Below are 7,210 nucleotides of genomic sequence, written 5' to 3'. Positions count from 1 at the left end.
GTTTCAACTAAACGCACCAACGGATAGCGCAGGCAGGCGCCTTTAATAAACGCAAGCAACAGGTGACAGTGGCCATGTAGCAGGTAGAGAGTGTCTTAATCAACGTAACACTCAGGACAGTATGTAGCAGGCACCAGTGTTTTAATAACGCACCACCATACCGTATGCGCGCAGGTACAGGGTGCTCGGCAACGCACCACCCGCCGACATATCAGCATGCGGCGCGTCAAGGTGCCTTTATTTTTCGTGGCTAATTCAAGACACATGTAGCAGGCACAGGGCGTTTTAATAACGCACCACTCCAGGATGAAGGCCGTGGCAGGTAGAGAGAGTGCTCTTTAATAACGCACTACTCAGGACGTATGCAGCAGGTACAGGGTGTTTTAACAACGCACCACCCAAATATCAACATGCGCAGCAGGCAGAGAGCAAGTTTTAACAACCCAACAGTATTGGTAAGCAGCATGCAGCAGGCAGAGAGTGCTTAACAACGCACACCAGGTCAGTACACAGCAAGGCAGAGAGTGTTTTAATAAACGCACACCAGGTCAGGCAAAAAAGCAGCAGCAGAGAGTGCTCAATAACTGCAACGCCCAGCGAATGCAAAATGCCAGAGAGCTTTAATAACGTAATACTCAGGATAGGTGGCAGCAGGTAGAGAGTGTTTTAATAACGTACCACTCAAGACAATATAGCAGGTACAGGTGTTTTAATAACGTATACCAGGACAGCATGTAGCAGGTAGAGGGTGTTTTAATAACGTACCAGACAAATGCAGCAGGCACAGAGAGTTTAATAACGTACATATTCAGGATAGTATGTAGCAGGAAGAGAGTGTTTTAATAACGTAACCCCAGGTCAGTATGTAGCAGGCACAGAGTGTTTTAATAACGTAATACTCAGGACAGTATGTAGCAGGTAGAGAGTGTTTTAATAACGTAATACTTAGGACAGTATGTAGCAGGTACAGGGTGTTTTAATAACGTAATACCCAGGTCAGTATGTAGCAGGTGCAGAGAGTGTTTTAATAACGTAACACCAGGTCGGTATGCAGCAGGTAGAGAGTGTTTTAATAACGCACACCTCAGGACAGTATGTAGCAGGTACAGGGTGTTTTAATAACGTACCACCCAAGACAACATGTAGCAGGCAACAGGGTGTTTTAATAACGTACCACTCAGAGATAGTATGTAGCAGGTAGAGAGTGTTTTAATAACGTAACACTCAGGACAGTATGTAGCAGGTACAGGTGTTTTAATAACGTAACACCCAGGTCAGCATGTAGCAGGCAGAGAGTGTTTTAATAACGTACTACCAGGTCGGTATGCGCAGGTAGAGAGTGTTTTAATAACGTAACACCCAGGACAGTATGTAAGCAGGTAGAGCGTTTAATAACCCATCACCAGGGCAGCATGTAGCAGGTACAGGGTGTTTTAATAACCCAACACCCAGAGCAGCATGTAAAGCAGGTAGAGAGCGTTTTAATAACGTAACACCCAGGATAGTATGTAGCAGGCAGAGAGTGTTTTAATAACGCACAACCCAAGACAACATGTAGCAGGGCACAGGGTGTTTTAATAACGCACACCTGCAGGACAGTATGTAGCAGGCACAGAGGTGTTTTAATAACGTAATACTCAGGACAGTATGTAGCAGGCGGCTACAGGTTTTAATAACGTACCACCCAAGACAATATGAGGTAAAGAGCAGGTACAGAGCGTTTTAATAACGTACCACCAGGATAGTATGTAGCAGGCGGCAGAGAGTGTTTTAATAACGCACCACCCAACATCAATACTGCAGCAGGTACAGAGTGTTTTAATAACGCAATACTTGGAGCGACAGTATGTAGCAGGCAGAGTGTTTTAATAACGTAATACCTCAGGCAGCATTTCAGCAGGTACAGGGTGTTTTAATAACGCACCACCCAAGACAATATGCAGCAGGTAGAGAGTGTTTTAATAACGTAACACCTCAGGTCGGTATGTAGCAGGTAGAGAGTGTTTTAATAACGCAATACCTCAGGACAGTATGTAGCAGGTAGAGTGTTTTAATAACCCAACACTCAGGGCAGTATGTAGCAGGTAGAGAGCGTTTTAATAACGCAATACTCAGGATAGTATGTAGCAAGGTAGAGAGTGTTTTAATAACGTACCACCTCTGCCATCACATATGTAGCAGGTACAGGGTGTTTTAGTAACGTAATAATCAGGACAGTATGCAGCAGGCACAGGGTGTTTTAATAACGCACCACCCAAGACAATATGCAGCAGGTAGAAAGTTTTTAACAACCCAACACTCAGGGCAGTATGTAGCAGGTAGAGAGTGTTTTAATAACGTAATACTCAGGTCAGTATGCAGCAGGTACAGGGTGTTTTAATAACGCACCACCTTGGACAGTGTATGCAGCAACAGAGTGTTTTAACAACGCAATACCACCCAGGATAGTATGCAGCAGCGTAGAGAGTGCCTTTAATAACGCACACTCAGGTCAGCATGCAGCAGGTACAGAGTGTTTTAATAACGCAACACCCAGGACAGTATGCAGCAGGTACAGAGTGTTTTAATAACGTAACAATACCAGGGCAGCATTTGTAGCAGGTACAGGGTGTTTTAATAACGTGTTACCCAGGACAATGCAGCAGGTACAGAGAGTGTTTTAATAACGTAATACCCCAGGTCAGTATGTAGCAGGTAGAGAGGTTTTAATAACGCAACACCCAGGTCGGTATGTAGCAGGTAGAGAGTGTTTTAACAGCGCAACTCTCAGGACAGGCATGTAGCAGGCAGAGTGTTTTAATAACGCACCACCCAGGACAGTATGCAGCAGGTAGAGAGTGTTTTAATAACGCAACACTCAGGTCGCATGTATGCAGCAGGCACAAGTGTTTTAATAACGTAATACCCAGGACAGTATGTAGCAGGTAGAGAGTGTTTTAATAACGTAACACCCAGGCGCAGCATTTAGCAGGCACAGGGTGTTTTAATAACGCACCACCCAGTATGCATCAGGCACAATATGTAGCAGGTAACATGCAGTGTTTTTTATAACGCAACACCAGGTCGGTATGCAGCAGGTAGAGAGTGTTTTAATAACGTACACCAGGACAGTATGTAGCAGGTAGAGTGTTTTAATAACCCAATACTCAGGGCAGTATGTAGCAGGTAGAGAGCGTTTTAATAACGCAATACCCAGGATAGTATGTAGCAGGTAGAGAGTGTTTTAATAACGCACCACCAAGATAATATGTAGCAGGTACAGGGTGTTTTAATAACGTAATACCTCAGGACAGTATGTAGCAGGTACAGGGTGTTTTAATAACGTACCACCCAAGACAATATGTAGCAGGTAGAGAGTTTTAATAACCCACACTCAGGGCAGTATGTAGCAGGTAGAGAGTGTTTTAATAACGTAATACCCAGGTCAGTATGTAGCAGGTAGAGAATGTTTTGATAACGTAATACCCAGGTCGGTATGTAGCAGGCAGAGAGTGTTTTAATAACGTAATACCTCAGGTCGGTATGCAGCAGGTAGAGAGTGTTTTAATAACGTAATACCTCAGGTCAGCATCTAGCAGGTAGAGAGTGTTTTAATAACGCAATACCCAGGACAGTATGCAGCAGGTACATGGTGTTTTAATAACGTACCACCCAGGACAGTATGTAGCTGGTAGAGAGTGTTTTAATAACGCACCATTCAGAATAGTATGTAGCAGGTAGAGAGCGTTTTAATAACGCACCACTCAGGATAGTATGTAGCAGGGTAGAGAGTGTTTTAATAGCGCACCACCTCAAGACAACATGCATCAGGTACAGGGTGTTTTAATAACGCAACACCAGGACAGTATGTAGCAGGTACAGGGTGTTTTAATAACGCGTAATACCTCAGGTCAGTATGCAGCAGGTACAGGGTGTTTTAATCAACCCAATACCTCAGGTCAGTATGTAGCAGGTAGAAAGTGTTTTAATAACGTAATACTGAGGCCAGTATGTAACAGGTAGAGAGTGTTTTAATAACGTAATACTCAGGTCAGTATGTAGCAGGTAGAGAGTGTTTTAATGACGCAATACTCAGGTGACAGCAATGCAGCAGCCAGAGAGTGTTTTAATAACCACTACCAGGAGAGTATGTACCAGGTAGTAGGCGTGTTTTAAGAACTTGTAAGTTTAACACAGTATGTAGCAGGTACAGGATGTTTTAAGAACCTCGTTACTTAGAACAGTCTCTTTAGGCACAGGGTGTTTTAAGAACTTGTAAGTTAAGACAGTATGTACCAGGTACAGGATGTTTTAAGAGCTCGTTACTTAAAACAGTCTTTACAAGTACAGGGTGTTTTAAGAACTTGTAAGTTAAGACAGTATGTACCAGGTACAGGATGTTTTAAGAACTTGTTACTTAGAACAGTCTGTACCAAGCACAGGGTGTTTTAAGAACTTGTAAGTTAAGACAGTATGTACCAGGTACAGGATGTTTTAAGAGCTCGTTACTTAAAACAGTCTGTACCAAGTACAAGGTGTTTTAAGAACTTGTATGTTAAGACAGTATGTACCAGGTACAGGGTGTTTTAAGAACTAATTACTAAGAGATTGTTCTCACTTTATCAAAAATACGGGATTAGTTCTCTTTAAACAATACGATATTGGTTTTCTTTTCTCTAAATAATACTGGATTTGTTCCCACTAATTTCAACATTATTTAATTGTCTCTCTCTCTCTCTCTGTTTAAACAATATATGATAGATTCTATCTACATTTAATGAATACGGGATTAGATCTCCCTCTTTCAACAGTGCAAGACTGGTTCTCTCTCTTTCAACAGTGCAAGACTGGTGATTGGAATGAAATCTGTATTGTTGTTCAGGATCTTGAACTGATCAATGAACACTGCCCAGAACAGATGATAGTTGTAGTAGTTTTATGAAGAAATAAAGTTGATGCACTTATTGAGCATGACAGAAACATATTGGACATCTTCTGTGACAGTTTTTGAAACATTCTGTACTGAGTCCAAACTTTTTAAAAGAAATTTGCATGATTATCAATGGGCCACTGGCTAAATAATTTTTAAGACACAGTCCTTTTGAGAATAACGGTTTATTCGCAATCACTTAGTACACAAATATTTAGTTTTGTTCTTTGTTTATCTGGAAGGAATGGAACAGAATGTGTGTGTACATTTCACATATTGTTTTCTGTAACTAATATTACGTTCGCTTTCTTTTCATGGTCAGTTAATTTGGGATTATTATTTATATTATTTATGACATTTTTGATTACTTTAAACTAATTTCTTTACATTATTTATGGAGAGATATGATCAGATTACAGTTGTTCTAAAACATCATGAAGTTAGGGCTGCATGGGATATAAACTATCTAAAGTAGAAAAATATGATCAGATTACAGTGGTTGTAAAACATCATGAAGTTAGGGCCGTATGGGATATAAACTGTTTAAAGTAGAGAAATATGATCAGATTACAGTGGTTCTAAAACATCATGAAGTTAGGGCTACATGGGATATAAACTGTTTAAAGTTAGAAATATGATCAGATTACAGTGGTTCTAAAACATCATGAAGTTAGAGCTGCATGGGAAATAAACTGTCTAAAGTAGAGAAATATGATCAGATTACAGTGGTTCTAAAACATGAAGTTAGGGCTGAATGGGAAATAAACTGTCTAAAGTAGAGAAATATGGTCAGGTTACAATCTGCTAATTATAAAACCTCGTGAAGCGAAGGAGGGAATATGGTAGAAGTAAAGAAAACACTTTTTTCAAACAAGGAAATAAATATAGGTGTGGTTACTATAAAACGTTCAGAAACAACACAAAGAAGTTCAGGGATGACATTTGCATGATTCTTACATAACAGTACAATGTAGTAGAACGTTAACAGACAAAAATAGGATAAACTTGTGATTGAACAGCTATATATATATTGTTATATATTTATTCTTGGCTGTACTGTTATGTAGGAATGATACCAATACCATCTCTACTATCTTGTTAGTAAGGATTGATATCAACTATCCCTACATACATTTACTGCCTTTTTAGAAAAGTTTCTTTCTTTATGTGTTTTATTAATAGTTTAATGCAGTATTTAACTGACGTTGTAAAGTTATATTTATAACCAAGTACTAAATACAATAAGATTCAAACTGTAATATTTATTGTTTATCTGTAATTCCTGTTTCGCCCTCTACTTAAGCTTTTCAAAGAAATATCCAATTAGTGTAAAAAAGCTAACTATAAGGGGTAATGATAACATGGTTTACTCTAGAATTATATACATTTTTAAGCACTGCTAGTTATTAATAATATTTATAAAAGCGGATACTCCGTTAGAAACTGTTACCACAGTTAAATTGGTTGAAATCATTGTTTTGGTTTTTGTGTTATTACATAAAAATACAGAAAAAACAATAATTCAAACTTTTTACTGTGATACAGACATTCATAGAACTTGTGACTCAGTCATTACATAGATATTGTTATAAAAGGTAACACTGTTATAGTATTGTAAAGTTATGATGAACTATTGACGAGATATTTAAAATATTATTTTGTTGAACAATCAGAACCACCATCACATAACACATCTGTCCAAGTAGAGGGATATTGTCTGGTTACAGTACAGATGTATCTGCTGGTTATGAAATATCGTGAAACTGATGGCTGAATATGATATATCGTGTAAAGTATGTATGTATTGCAATATTTTATGAAACAGACGATGGTATTAAATATATAATACCAGAAATCCAAAATGTAAAACATAAATAGCACTCTGATCTAGTCAAAATAACTGTTAGTGCAACCAGCCAATCAAAACTACTTCAAGACGGTACCATTACCCAATCAAAACAACTACTAGATAATATCATCAACCAACCAAAACTACCTCAAGACAGTATCATCAGCCAATCAAAACTATTTCAAGATAGTACCATCAGCCAATCAAAACTGCAAGATAGTTTCTTCATTCCGTCAACATTACCAAAGGGAAACGAATTCCCAACGTTTCAATAGAAGTTGCGTGTACACATTTTTGCGTTTCGGCATGTTAAGTTGTTGACAGTGTTTGCTGTCTTTTTTCCTGAAACTAGTTTGCTGTCTTTTTTCCTGAAACTAGTTTGCTCAATTTTTTTTTGTAACGTCAGTTATAAAGTCAAATATTGTGCGATTAAAATAAGAGATGTGTATACA

General features: G+C 38.8%; 1 protein-coding gene across 2 annotated transcripts in view; it reads right to left on the bottom strand.

The window, feature by feature from the left end:
- The window catches only part of LOC143257214 (uncharacterized), a 63,281-nt gene that overhangs the window by 55,475 nt on the left and 596 nt on the right, over positions 1-7,210 (bottom strand). The window lies entirely within an intron of this gene.

Source organism: Tachypleus tridentatus, chromosome 7, assembly GCF_004210375.1.
Source record: "Tachypleus tridentatus isolate NWPU-2018 chromosome 7, ASM421037v1, whole genome shotgun sequence".
Classification (NCBI taxonomy): domain Eukaryota; kingdom Metazoa; phylum Arthropoda; class Merostomata; order Xiphosura; family Limulidae; genus Tachypleus; species Tachypleus tridentatus.
This window is presented reverse-complemented; position numbering and strand designations above follow the sequence as displayed.